This window comes from Tachysurus fulvidraco, chromosome 12, assembly GCF_022655615.1.
Source record: "Tachysurus fulvidraco isolate hzauxx_2018 chromosome 12, HZAU_PFXX_2.0, whole genome shotgun sequence".
Taxonomy (NCBI): Eukaryota; Metazoa; Chordata; class Actinopteri; order Siluriformes; family Bagridae; genus Tachysurus; species Tachysurus fulvidraco.
This window is the reverse complement of record NC_062529.1, coordinates 19,853,049-19,868,584: the sequence shown is the minus strand read 5'-3', so window position 1 is coordinate 19,868,584 and position 15,536 is coordinate 19,853,049. Positions and strand designations below refer to the sequence as shown.

Sequence of the window (15,536 nt, the reverse complement as noted above, 5' to 3'; positions counted from 1 at the left end):
GTCAGAACACAGATGAGATGTAAGACATAACAGTGTGGTATATAGGGGCAGGAAGTCCACAAGTCCCCACTCGTAGAGGAGTCATGAGGTATGTACAAATATATATACATTATATAGAATGAAATTAGTTATATTATATTATATTATATTATATTATATTATATTATATTATATTATATTATATTATATTATATTATATTATATTATATTATATTATATGCATTCAAAGGGGAAATAGTTTGAGTAAATGCAAACTGGAGAATACAGTGGAATCAAGAAATCAGTTCTTTATGCAAAAACAGAAATGTGGACCTTTTATTAGTTACAGAATGAAGGATTTGCTTATTGTCATCGCTCTTATGGCACTGGCCACCCTTATGGCACTGTTATCACTCTTATGGCACTGAAGCTAGTGTCTCTCTTGAAGACCTGGAGTTTCAGGCCTGGAAATTAAAGTTTGGTAAGAAAGATCTTATGTTACTTTCAAATATGGATTCATAAGTCATGCAGTAATTTGTTTTCATGGGTTATGTTTTTTCATGGGTTATGTTTTTTCATTTTGTCCAATCTTGTTTTTTTTTGTTTTTTTGTTTTTTTCTTTAAATTAAATGAGGTAAGATCTATAATACTGTACAGGAGGAGTCTCAGTGTAAGATGACTTGGTTGGAAAATCGCAAGATGGTTGTGGTACACAACATGCTGGCCGGCCAAGGCATTAAGAGCTACAGACTTGGCATGAACTACTTTGCAGACATGGTGAGAAGGCACCAAGACATGCTGACCTATATATATGTGTGTTTATAAACAACGTACAGTAAGTTTTTATGTGACACACCAAATATATGTGGGAAACTCGAAATTATATTTATCTTGTGGCTACAACTGACTCAAAAGATTTTAAAGGCAATGGGCTAGTCCTTGGTGCTCCACTATGGGCAAAATAAATCAATAAACTAAGCTAATAAAGAACATTTAATAATATTTAGATATTTTCCAGCAAGAAAATACATTGACATGTAATTTTCCAAAATAATTAAGCAGTAGGTTTTTACATGATTGGGTGTGACAAAATATACAATCCAAACTTTTACAACTTTCATTTGCAAACTATTTATACATTATTTTAATCTGATTCCACTTCAATTTAATATTCTTGGCTATATATAAAAATGTTTATTTTTATTGTTACATTTATGAAAAAATGCACCAGAAAGACAACCTTTTCACTTCTGCTCTTTGGAAACAGTCAGAAAACAAGTACTAAACTTCTTTAATAATACATCTCAAACAGAGTAACCAGGAGGCTGCCTGAGATCCTTCAACAGGACCAAGAAACACAGTGCAGCTACATATCACCAACCGGCAGGAGGAGCTGTTCAGCAAGATATTGTGGACTGGAGGAAAAAGGGCTATGTGACTGAGGTTAAAGACCAGATGCAGTGTGGCTCTTGCTGGGCCTTCAGTGCGGTAAGGAGCAACAGGAAAAAAATATTGTACTGAAAAATATTGTAATTAATTACATCTCAGGTTCTAAAACACTTGCCCTTCCACTACCATTAAGACTAAATGATCCCATATTGCTATTCAATCCTACCTTCATCTCTTTTTGATTTTAAAGTTAATCTGCCTTCACAAGACTGTAATTTGTTCTCTGTTCTCCTAACATCAGTCCTCTCTCAGACAAAAGGGCTTGAGGTGTCAGACCTTGTGGAACTGGGTGGCTAATCACTAATACAGGTCTTCTGTCCTTTCTTTGACAGGGTCACTGGAAGGCCAGCCATTTTGGAAGACAGGGAAGCTGGTTTCTCTGAGTGAGCAACAATTGGTGGACTGTTCATTTATGAACTATGGTTGCAATGGTGGCTGGGTAGAAAATGCATTTGACTACATTATTTCCAACAATGGAATTGACACAGAGGAGTCCTACCCTTATGAGGGCATAGTGAGTAAAGCAAAGTACACATTATTTAGATGGATAGGCAAAACTAGTTTTGACAGACATTATACATTTTTGTAGAAAAACTATGATTAGCATTTCCAATGTAAAGTAACAAAGTATGAACTTTCTCTTTTTGTAGAAGGGATACTGCAGGCTTAATCCTGCCACTGTGGGAGCTACTTGCACTGGCTATGTATATGTGAAGAGTGGAGATGAGTTTGCTTTACAGGATGCTGTGGCCTTTATTGGACCCATTTCTGTTGCCATATAAGCAGGTTTGACTACCTTCCAGTTTTATCATTCTGGTGAGTCTTGCATGAAGATCACAAATCAATCCCACGTTACTAGTCCGTACTTTACTGCTTACTGAAAAGGTAATAATTTATTGTATAATGTTGGTAATTGGTCATTACTTGGTTAATTAAAGGCATCTATGATGACCCAATGTGCGGCAACACTATTCTGACCCATGCTGTCCTGGTTGTTGGTTATGGTATAGAGCAAAAACATGACTACTGGCTGGTTAAGAACAGGTAATTTTATTAGCTTTAAGTGATGAAAATATTATATAAGATTATAAGGTTATAAGATAAAAGTAGTATCCACATTAATTTGTTACTGACCATTTTTGTTTTTACAGCTGGGGTCTTGGCTGGGGTGAAAATGGTTATATCAGGATGTCAAGGAACAAGTTTAACCAGTGTGGCATCGCTACAGATGCCATGTACCCTCTGGTTTAAAGGTATACATAATAAATATCTGTGAAGTGGTGACTATTATTTCCTCATCAATACACAATTGTTGGACTGTACCCTGCTGTTCCCTTTTGAGTCTGGTTCTTCTGAGGGATTCTTCTTCATCTATCTAAGAGGGTTTTTCCTTGCCACAGTTGGCTCAGTCACCTCAGGCTTGCTAGTTGAGAATCAATACAAACACATACATATAAGTTGATATTAATTTTTGTATTATATTAATCTTCATATAATATTAAATTTATTGTATTGTTTCTTGTTCTTTAAAGCTGCTTTGAGACAATGTCCATTGTTAAAAGCACTGTACAAATAAATTCGAATTGAAAATAAAGCAATTTCTTTAATGAATTAAAACTGAAAACCAACAATGAATTCTAAGAAAATGTTTGAAACAAATTATATAATCTAGCTTCAGTATTCATATTTTCTATCTTAACAATAACTGCAAAAACATGACAAATTTATGTTTTACTACAGGTGGGTGAAATACAACTCCATGGACAATCAATCTGCAGCAACACCATGACTCCCATGAAAACGTCTATGGGAACCTTATTTCTCTCTTGAGCTTGCATTTTTAATTTCCTTTTCCTTTCTGATTCATGTCTAAATAATCTCTAAATTTCTTGAACATCTATGACTATGTGATTATTTAATTTCAACTTTATATATATATAAATAAATAGCATTCATACTGAGTGGATTTAATAGACGGTAATGTCACATGATGCCAGAAAAATTCTTTTACCTGTAAAACCTTTGGTTTTACCCCAGTCAAGAAATAAAATCTAATTCTTTAAATGTAGTTTAAACATTATTGTTATGTATCAATGGCATCTCCATGGTTGTTCCTAATCCATGACTTGGTGTCAGTCTGTTTAAAATGTGTTACTTACAGGTGCTGGTCATATAATTAGAAAATCATCAAAAAGTTGATTTATTTCACTAATTCAATTCAAAAAGTGAAGCTTGTATATTATGTTCATTCATTACACACAGACTGGTATATTTCAAATGTTTATTTCTTTTAATTTTGATGATTAGAACTGACAACTAAGGAAAATCCAAAACTCAGTATCTCAGACAATTAGAATATTACTTAAGACCAAAGAAAGGATTTTTAGAAATCTGGGCCAACTGAAAAGTATGAACATGAAAAGTATGAGGCATATTGCATCTTCCTCTTCACAATAACCCATAGATTTCGTCCACTGTGTTTTCTGAGGTCCAAGATCAGCGCAGCCGTATACCAGGAAGTTTTAGAGCACTTCATGCTTCCTGCTGCTGACCAACTTTATGGAGATGCAGATTTCATTTTTCCAACAGGACTTGGCACCTGCACACAGTGCCAAAGCCACCAGTACCTGGTTTAAGGACCATGGTATCCCTGTTCATAATTGACCAGCAAACTCGCCTCACCTTAATTCCATAGAAAATTTATCCCAAAAAAATGTATCCCAAATTTGACCCAACAATGCAGAAGAGTTGAAGGCCACTATCAGAGCAACCTGGGCTCTCATAACACCTGATCAGTGCCACAGACTGATCGACTCCATGCCATGCCGCGTTGCTGCAGTAATTCAGGCAAAATGAGCCCCAACTAAGTATTGAGTGCGGTACATGCTCATACATGCTCATCAGTCTGGGTGTAATGAATGAATATAATATACAAGTATCACTTTTTGAATGGAATAGGTGAAATAAATCAATTCGATATTCTAATTATATGACCAGCACCTTTATTTCTAGTCAGCTCTTGAATCAGTGGAAGCTTAGAGAAAAATAGAGTCCTTTGAGCTTGTCAAAATTTTTACTGAATTTCCAGCCAAGGTATTAAGTCTGCTTTTGTGCAAGAAGTCTTATGACTTTCTGTGGACCTATTTCAATGGAAATCGCTCTGAAATTCTGTTGCATCAGTTAAAACAGCTTGTTGGGAGATCATAAGGCCTTTGTGAGTCACTGTGCACAAATCTTCATGAGCAAATCAGGTCAAAAGTCTGCAGCTGTGGAGACTAGAATGATTGGCCAGAAATATGAGCTCTAAACATACCTTTAAAGTTCAGGTCCAGGTGGATGTCATTTAATTTACTTGGGCATGATATGGTGAATCAATGTTCCTGAAAGTCCTCATTCACCACTTTTCAGGACAAGAAGTTGCCTGTTACTAAAATATGGCAATTATAAAACTGTACTACTGTGCATTCACAAAACTCACTCCCAACTAACATAGTCTTGGTGTTGAGTTCCCTGTGCTGTTGAAGAACTAAAGGGATTACGCATTTATGGAGTAAGCAGTTAACAAAAAAACTGCAATGATATTCATTTATATTAATTTTACTGATTTTCTTCAGGTGTGTTGAAAAAACTACATGAATTGATTTTCAATGTGCTATATTTATGCAATACAATGCAAACAGTCTCAAAAATGTTGTGATACAGAAAAAAAATATTCATTCAAAGAATTCCAACATTTACCTTTGTTAAATTAAAAATGAATTGCTAATATATTCATGCAAAATTATACTGCTGATGTGTATTAAATTGGGGTTTTCATTTCAGCTTTTCCTGGTGTTAGTGATCCTTTTGTCTTTCCCCTTTCTTTGGAAATGATCTCATGTATGAAGAGCAACTGACGGTAAAGGATGTTAGTCAGAGATCCATTTACTAAATTTCCAGTTTCCAGAATCCAGTTACTGGTTTCCTATTTCATCATTTCATCAAACCTTTGCGTATGTGTAATTTTAATTATTGAAAATGAAAGCATAGAGTGACATTAACAGTGTACAAATGGGAATAATTTAGGCTTTCAATACCTAGTGAATAGTATGTATTGCACACAGTATAAAATCATTAGAGATTAGAGATTTAGTATTAGAGCAAGAGTATGAAATTTTTAAGCCTATAAAATAGCCTATAAAACTATTATAAGCCTGCCAAACCAAGGGCATAGGCCTATGGTGGGTTTCTTTGCGTTAAAACCTAACCTTTTACTTAACCACAGTACATGGACTTAAAACTGAAGTTTAAAACACTGTTACAGTCTGTCTGACAACACCACACTACCTTGGGTTATTGCTTTAAACTCTACAGAGCCGTGGTGCATCACTATCACTGTTTCACTTACTTTAGAAACACTTAGCTATAATTCAACTGCCACAGTGTGGCGGGCTGATTCACTTACTTTAGAATCTTAACAGAATTATAACAAACACACAACCAGTTTCAGTTACTTTAGAAACCTATCAGCTTAAACACTTTGCTTCAGTTACTTTAGAAACAACAATTCACATACAACTGTCACCACACTGCGTCGGGTTAATTCAGTTCCGTTAGAACCTTAAACAGAAATGTACAGAATAGACTTAACAACTCCTCCTGCTTATGATCAATAAACTCTACTCTATGTTCTATTCTACACTAAAACATTTCTTTGCTAGATTTTTTTAAACGAGGGGGTTCCCTGAATGAAAAACAGCGTAAAAGAAGAAAATTCCGCTTTTCTTACCTTTTCCCCACTTTTTTTTTTTGGAATCCCTCGCTGGATGGCTCGCCAATGTAAGAAATAAAAAAAATGTGTGTGAATAAAACGGTGAGGGTGAAGATCTTAACGAAGAACAAGCAGTTTATTCCTGCATAGCAGTGACAAAATACATGAAGTACTTTGGGTTAGTACCCATACTAATGATTGAATCAAGTTTATACAGTATGTTTACAGTCCTAAACATATTACCTTATGATACTTAAACCTTTTTAGGAATGAGCTCTTTTAGATGTGTATCTTGGAGTAGAATTTGGGTGCAGTTATCTGTAATTTCTTAAAAAACTCTGTTGTTAACCCACCTGTATGTACTTTGTCTATAGCCTCTGACACTCTCTGTGAAAGCTTCTTGAGGTTAACTCCCTATCCTTTGAACAAATAACACCTTCACTGGCACCTGCCACATGGGCCGCTTTTAAACCCATCTCTCTTCAATTACTCAAGGACACCATCGCTAAATTGAAACCATCCACTGGTCCCCTCAATGTCATTCATCCAAGATTTCTAAAAATGATTATTGACTCATTTGGTGCCAGGCTTAGTGTCCTTTTTTAACAAAAGTCTCTTAGGCGGTGTCCCGGATGATTTAAAAGTGGCTACTGTTATGCCTCTCCTCAAGAAGCCTTCCCTCGATCCGTCTGTATTAAAAGAATTCTGCCCTATATCTGTCTTACCTTTTACCTCAAAGATTTTAGAAAAAAATGTTTATTTACAATAAACAACACCAGTCATAATCTCTCTCTCTCTCTCTCTCTCTCTCTCTCTCTCTCTCTCTCTCTCTCTCTCTCTCTCTCTCTCTCTCTCTCTCTCTCACACACACACACACACACAAAAGCTGTACTAATCTGGAAAGAATGTATCTTAAATATCTACATCACAAAAATCTACATTTTGCTATACCTCATTGCCTGTTATGTAAAAGTAAAATTGTGCTTATATTACTGGGAAACATTAAAAAGTATGATGATTTGTTCAATATGTCTGAATTTGTTATTGACTAATTAATATATATATGAAAATCTCAAATAGGCAAAACATCTCAAGCAAATTCCCAATAGTGCATTAAGTAAATTTTAAATTAAGGAAAACTTGTCTGTCCATGTTCTGCTCAGGTCGATCCATTAAAATTTAACGTTCAAATATTTTAAATGCTGAAGTCCAAAAGTACAGAACACAAACATATTCACAATCTGGCATAATTAACACAATACTCGCTGCTGATGCTGTTCTGCAATGCTTTTGGAAACCAGACTTACTGAAAATACATTTATTTAATTTGTTTAAAAATTGTTTGTTAAAAACTGGTATTTTGATTGTGTATCAACCTGAATAGACAATACAGCATGACTTTTTTTTTGTCTGTGATACTAAAGTATTTTTGTTTAAAAATACCTAAATATCCTATATCCTAAAAATCTACTCCTTGCTTACCTCACTGCTCATTATCTAAAAGAACAATTCTGTTTATTTTGCTTATTCAAAAGGGCATAGAGGTGGAGACTGACAAGAAAGTCAGAACACAGATGAGATGTAAGACATAACACTGTGGTATATAGGGGCAGCATTATATAGAATGAGATTAGTTGTATTATTATATTATATTATGTTATTTTATGCATTCGAAGGGGAAATAGTTTGAGTTAAACACAAACTGGAGAATTAAACATTTCATACATTGGAATCAAGAAATCAGTTCTTTACACAAAAACAGAAATGTGGACCTTTTTTTATTAGTTACAGAATGACGAATTTCCTTATTGTCATCGCTCTTATGGCACTGGCCACCCTTATTGCACTGTCATCACTCTTATGGCACTCTTATGGCACTGCAGCTAGTGTCTCTCTTGAAGACCTGGAGTTTCATGCCTGGAAATTAAAGTTTGGTAAGAAAGATATAATGTTAATTTCAAATATGGATCGCAAACCCCCCAAAAAATCCATTCTATAACAAGAAAACAAGTCATGCAGTAATTTGCTTCCATGTGTCATTTTGTCCTATCTTGTTTTTTTTTTTAAATTTTTAAATTTTTTTAAATTAGGTAAGATCTATAATACTGTACAGGAGGAGTCAAAGGCAATGAGCTAGTCCATAGGTCACTAACAGGTGGACCACGGTCCGGGTCCGGACCCAGAAGCTGTCCAAAATGGACCTACAGCCAAAACAAGGGAGAAAGGGAGAGAAACAGACGAGCGAGACGGAGAAAGGGAGAGAAACAGACGAGCGAGACGGAGAAAGGGAGAGAAACAGACGAGCGAGACGGAGAAAGGTAGAATAAAGAACAAATGGTGCTCTCCAAAGAAAGAGAAGTGGACAGCGAAAATAGAGCATTTAATCCAGAATGGACAGACTGATTTCTGTTCATACTTCCCACTTTACACTAAACCCGTGCGTCTCATATGTTCAGAAACCATGGCAATGTGAAACGCCATTATGAGACAAAACATAAAGGTTTTGAACAAACATATCCATTCAAATCTGAAGAAAGCGTCCCTGAGACAGCTTTCCCAGGTCTGAGGAAAGTAGCCCTAAACATTCTGACCATGTTTGGCTCTACATACAACTGCGAGGCAGCTTTCTCTACAATGAACATAATCTAATCTAAATATGGTTCCAGGCTCACTAATGAGCACCTCTACATGTGTATGAGAATGGCCCTGACTCCGTTAATGCCAAGGTTTAACATCCTGGCAAGCTAAGAGCTCAGTTCTCTCACTGAGAGAAGTTTGATATAAAAGGGAAAGTTAAACAATCTATTTAAACATACACAATTTTCACATTTTATTTATTTTCTCTTTTTATGTTGGCTTTGTAGAAGCCAACATTCTGTTTTCCTATTTAAGCTTAGACAAAAATGTATCAAGAGTAACTCCTCCTAGGGCTTTCGAGCCACATGCACCAAATTCGGATATGTTGTAGACCCCCGTCTGTAGTTTGTTGCTTTTACTTTTCTAAGCGATCCGAGTAACGATTCTTCCGGTACTGGGTCTAAAATTGGCCCTTTTTCCCATAAACTCCCATTATAAAATTTGGAGGTTTATAACTCTGCAAGCTTTCGAACTATCTACACCAAACTCGGCCAGGTTCTTTAGGGTGATACTCTGAACAAAGTTTTAAATTTGTGTACCGACTGGCCTTTCGGTTGTGCCACAGCCCTGCCCCCAATATATGCAAAATCAAACATTTTACATCATGGTGACATATCAAAACACTCAGAACAATGAGGAGAACTGCCTCACATGTATTCTGATGACGTCACATGAAAAAAATAACTAGCACAACATGGACATGTGATTTATATTAAAACACTCAGCCCAATGTGGGGAACTTCCTCAAGAGTATTCGGATGACGTCTCCACTTACCTCCAAATGTTTAGGCACCCTAGCTTTCTGTCTACTTGCTTCCAAAAGTAACACTGACCCTTATGTTCACTCGCCTCCAAAAAGCACCGGCCTTTGAGAATACTTGCATCGTCAAAGCCAACATCAAAGTTTGTTGCGACGAACTTTACAAATCTAGTTAGGCATTATGATCTTCCGGACCTTTGCTTCAAGAAATTTTCTCTTACTGGACCTCTTTAAATTTTAGTTGAATACCTCTGAGCTAGTCGTTGGTGTTCCACTATGGGCAAAATAGATAAGTTAGCAATAAACTAGGCTAATAATAAGACTAATCTAATAATAAGCTGTTCATGGTATGTAAAAAAATTTCCAGCAAGAAAATACATTGACTCCATGTAGTTTTCCGAAATAATGAAGCAGACAAAATATACAATCCGAACTTTAACATCTTTTATTTGCAAGCTATTTATAAATTATTTTAATTTGATTCCTCTTCACTTCAATATTCTTGGCTATATATAAAATGTTTCTTTTTATGGTTACTTTTATGACTAGTTTGTGTAAGTGGGTATACTGTGCACACGGACAAGGACAAAGTAATTATAGAAAACAAATTGCACCAGAAAGACAACCTTTTCACTTCTGCTTTTTGGAAACAATCAGAAAACAAGTATTAAACGTCTTTTAATAATACATCTCAAACAGAGTAACCAGGAGTACAGGGAGACTGTGTTTAAGGGCTGCCTGAGATCCTTCAAAGGGACCAATAAACGCAGTGCAGCTACATACTGTATCACCAATCGGCAGGTAGAGCTGTTCCACAAGATATTGACTGGAGGATATGGGGCTTTGTGACTGAGGTTAAAAACCAGATGAATTGTAGATCTTGCTGGGCCTTCAGTGCGGTAAGGAGCAACAGGAAAAAATGAATTATTGATTGTACTTCAAAAAATTTGAATTAATTACAATACATCTCTGGTTCTAAAACACTTGCCCTTCCACTACCATTAAGAGTAAATAATCCCATTATGCTGTTCAATCCTACCCTCATCTCTTTTTAATTTTAAAGTATATCTGCATTTACAAGAATGTAATTTGTTCTCTATTCTCCTTCCATCAGTCCTCTCTCAGACAAAGGGGCTTGAGGTGTCAGACCTTGTGAAACTGGGTGACTGCATGGATGGTGCCTTTCTGGCAAGACTATCACTAATACAGGTCTTCTGTCCTTTCTTCGACAGGGTCACTGGAAGGCCAGACATTTTGGAAGACAGGGAAGCTGGTTTCTCTGAGTGAGCAACAATTAGTGGACTGTTCATTTATGAACTATGGTTGCAATGGTGGCTGGGTAGAAAATGCATTTGACTACATTATTTCCAACAATGGAATTGACACAGAGGAGTCCTACCCTTATGAGGGCATAGTGAGTAAAGCAAAGTACACATTATTTAGATGGATAGGCAAAACTAGTTTTGACAGACATTATACATTTTTGTAGAAAAACTATGATTAGCATTTCCAATGTAAAGTAACAAAGTATGAACTTTCTCTTTTTTTGTAGAAGGGATACTGCAGGCTTAATCCTGCCACTGTGGGAGCTACTTGCACTGGCATTGTATATGTGAAGAGTGGAGATGAGTTTGCTTTACAGGATGCTGTGGCCTTTGCTGGACCCATTTCTGTTGCCATATACGCAGGTTTGACTACCTTCCAGTTTTATCATTCTGGTGAGTCTTGCATGAAGATCACAAATCAATCCCACGTTACTAGTCCGTACTTTACTGCTTACTGAAAAGGTAATAATTTATTGTATAATGTTGGTAATTGGTCATTACTTGGTTAATTAAAGGCATCTATGATGACCCAATGTGCGGCAACACTATTCTGACCCATGCTGTCCTGGTTGTTGGTTATGGTACAGAGCAAAAACATGACTACTGGCTGGTTAAGAACAGGTAACTTTATTAGCTTTAAGTGATGAAAATATTATATAAGATTATAAGGTTATAAGATAAAAGTAATTACCCACATTAATTCCTTACTGATTTTTTTTTTTTTTTTTACAGCTGGGGTCTTGGCTGGGGTGAAAATGGTTATATCAGGATGTCAAGGAACAAGTTGAACCAGTGTGGCATTGCTTCAAATGCCGTCTACCCTCTGGTTTAAAGGTATATACAATAAATATATGTGATGAGGTGAGACTTGTGTCCTCATCAATACAAAATTGCTGGACTGTACCCTGCTGTTCCCTTTTGAGTCTTGTTTCTCTGAAGGTTTCTTCCTCTCTTGTTCTATGTTTATGTTCTGTAAAGCTGCCTTGAGACTGTGAATTGTAAAAAGCGCTATACAAATAAACTTGAATTGAATGTGACTATTTAATGGCAATTTTGCTTAAATAAAATAAATAGCATTCATGCTGTCTTACCCTTAAATGGAATCAGTGGATTTATTAAATGTTAGTCACATGATGCCAGAAAATTTCTTTTACCTGTAAAACCTTTGGATTTACCCCAGTCAAGAAATAAAATCTAATTCTTTAAATGTAGTTTAAACATTATTGTTATGTATCAATGGCATCTCCATGGTTGTTCCTGATCCATGACTTGATGTCAGTCTGTTTAAAATGTATTACTTACAGGTGCTGGTCATATAATTAGAAAATCATCAAAAAGTTGATTTATTTCACTAATTCAATTCAAAAAGTGAAGCTTGTATATTATGTTAATTCATTACACACAGACTGGTATATTTCAAATGTTTATTTCTTTTAATTTTGATGATTAGAACTGACAACTAAGGAAAATCCCAAACTCAGTATCTCAGACAATTAGAATATTACTTAAGACCAAAGAAAGGATTTTTAGAAATCTGGGCCAACTGAAAAGTATGAACATGAAAAGTATGAGGCATATTGCATCTTCCTCTTCACAATAACCCATAGATTTCGTCCACTGTGTTTTCTGAGGTCCAAGATCAGCGCAGCCGTATACCAGGAAGTTTTAGAGCACTTCATGCTTCCTGCTGCTGACCAACTTTATGGAGATGCAGATTTCATTTTTCCAACAGGACTTGGCACCTGCACACTGTGCCAAAGCCACCAGTACCTGGTTTAAGGACCATGGTATCCCTGTTCTTAATTGGCCAGCAAACTCGCCTCACCTTAATTCCATAGAAAATTTATCCCAAAAAGATTTATCCCAAATTTGACCCAACAATGGGTCTGAAGAGCTGAAGGCCACTATCAGAGCAACCTGGGCTCTTATACAGTAACACCTGATCAGTGCCACAGACTGATTGACTCCATGCGGTACATGCACATACATGCTCACAAGTCTGGGTGTAACGAATGAATATAATATACAAGTTTCACTTTTTGAATGGAATAGGTGAAATAAATCAATTCGATATTCTAATTATATGACCAGCACCTTTATTTCTAGCCAGCTCTTGAATCAGTGGAAGCTTCGAGGAAAAATAGAGTCCTTTGAGCTTGTCAAAATTTTTACTGAATTTCCAAGGCATTAAGTCTGCTTTTGTGCAAGAAGTCTTATGACTTTCTGTGGACCTATTTCAATGGAAATCGCTCTGAAATTCTGTTGCATCAGTTAAGACAGCTTGTTGGGAGATCATAAGGCCTTTGTGAGTCACTGTGCACAAATCTTCATGAGCAAATCATGTCAAAAGTCTGCAGCTGTGGAGACTAGAATGATTGGCCAGAAATATGAGCTCTAAACATACCTTTAAAGTTCAGGTCCAGGTGGATGTCATTGATTTTACTTGGGCATGACATGGCGGATCAATGTTCTTGAAAGTCCTCATTCACCACTTTCAGGACAAGAAGTTGCCTGTTACTAAAATATGGCAATTATAAAACTGTACAGTACTACTGTGCATTCACAAAACTCACTCCAAACTAACATAGTCTTGGTGTCGGTGTTGAGTTCCCTGTGCTGTTGAGGAACCATCATTTACCTTTGTTAAATTAAAAATGAATTGCTAATATATTCATGCAAAATTATACTGCTGATGTGTATTAAATTAGAATTTTCATTTCAGCTTTTCCTGTTGTGAGTGACCCTTTTGTCTTTCCCCTTTCTTTGAAAATGATCTCATGTATGAAAAGCAACTGACGTTAAAGGTTGTTAGTCAAAGATCCATTTACTAAATTTCCAGTTTCCAGAATCCAGTTACTGGTTTCCTATTTTTTTTTCATCAAACCTTTGCGTATGTGTAATTTTAATGATTGAAAATGAAAGTATAGAGTGACATTAACAGTGTACAAATGGGAATAATTTAGGCTTTCAATCAGGCCCGGCTCCAGATATGAGATGAAAGGTGGGCCAAGTGATGTTCCAGGTGGGCCGGTCGGATTGGGGTGGGTGGGGGTTCTTTAATGCTTTAATCTCTCATGTGTATAGTTTTAATACCATATATTTAAGACAATTGTTAGGGTTGTTTGTTATTGTTGTGTTTGTGTTTTCTTCATTTTTAATATTTTTTGTACATATTTTGGAACTATTTATTAACTTTATATATATATATATATATATATATATAAAATGGGATAACGTGTTTATTTTAACATTCTCTCTTTTTGCATTTATAATATTTTTTTGACCCCTTAATAGATCTTGTATCAATTAAGTAACTTTAGATTTGATAAATAGGGGCAAATCTTTTAAAATAACTATTTACATCAACTAAAATAAACTTGTTACTTGAGTGAAGCATGAACTGTAAGAATTGGGTTTATTATTGGGGGCAAGTCGTGGCCTAATGGTTAGAGAGTCTGACTCGTAATCCTGAGGTTGTGGGTTCGAGTCTCGTTCCCTTGAGCAAGGCACCGAACCCCCCAACTGCTCCCCAGGTGCCGCAGCATGAATGGCTGCCCACTGCTCTGGGTGTGTGTTCACGGTGTGTGTGTGTGTGTGTTCACTGCTGTGTGTGTGCACTTTGGATGGGTCAAATGTAGAGAAGAATTCTGAGTATGGGTCACCATACTTAGCCGTATGTCACGTCACTTTTTTTTTTTTGGAATGTTTTGTTAAAAAGGGACAGTTCTTTTAGAATAACTATTTACATCAACTAGAACAAACCTGTTCCTTGAGTGAAGCATGAACTGTAAGAATTGGGTTTTGTTAAAAAGGGGCAGTTCATTTAAACGGTCTAATGCTACTTTCCAGTTTCGAAAACCTGTCGAAATAAACATGTCATTTTCAGAGAAAGCAACACCAAACACTCGACACGGAAAACAAAAGCATGTATTCGATCTACAGAATATTCAAGCCACGGCCGTGACTGAAACCAAGTGGCCAAAAAACATCTTACAATCACCCTTTTTTTTCACATTTTTCATACAACTGAGAATTTGAGGGTCAAGGGCCCAGCAGGGGCATCTGGGCATCCTGGGATTTCAATTCACAAACCACAATCAGCAGTTCAACATACCACTTGCCCATGATACAAAAGCTTAGAATAGAATAGAAGCCTTTATTTTGTCACATATACATTGCAGCACAGTGAAATTCTTCCTTCACATACCCCAACTTTGGAGATTGGGGTCAGAGCACAGGGTCAGATATGATACAGCACCACTGGAGCAGAGAGGGTTAAGGGCCTTGCTCAAGGGCCCAACAGTGTCAACTTGGCAGTGCTGGGACTTGAACCACGATCCGTTAATTAACAACTGCTTGAGCCGCCACTGCCCCATATACACTATATAATAAAATGGAGAGAGAAAAAATCTTCTGAAACAGAAGAGACTGGAATATTATTGAGTGATAATCAGAAACTCTGCTTAATTGCTGAGTGGTCAAACAAAGGAATTTAAATTTAAATTATTTTGGAACCTAAACCCAACCTAAAGAATCAATCTAACAAACCTACTATTGTAAAATACATTTGATGGATATTATACATATCACTCTACTATGTGCAGACATATGCTAATTTAAAGTGTGATCGAGATTT

At 36.2% G+C, this 15,536-nt stretch overlaps 2 pseudogenes; both read left to right on the top strand.

Annotated features, from left to right (window-relative positions):
• Positions 1 to 329: 329 nt before the first annotated feature.
• On the top strand, positions 330 to 3,455 carry LOC113640581 (annotated as a pseudogene).
• Positions 3,456 to 7,970: 4,515 nt separating this feature from the next.
• Positions 7,971 to 11,732, top strand: LOC113640526 (annotated as a pseudogene).
• The last annotated feature ends 3,804 nt before the right edge of the window (positions 11,733 to 15,536 follow it).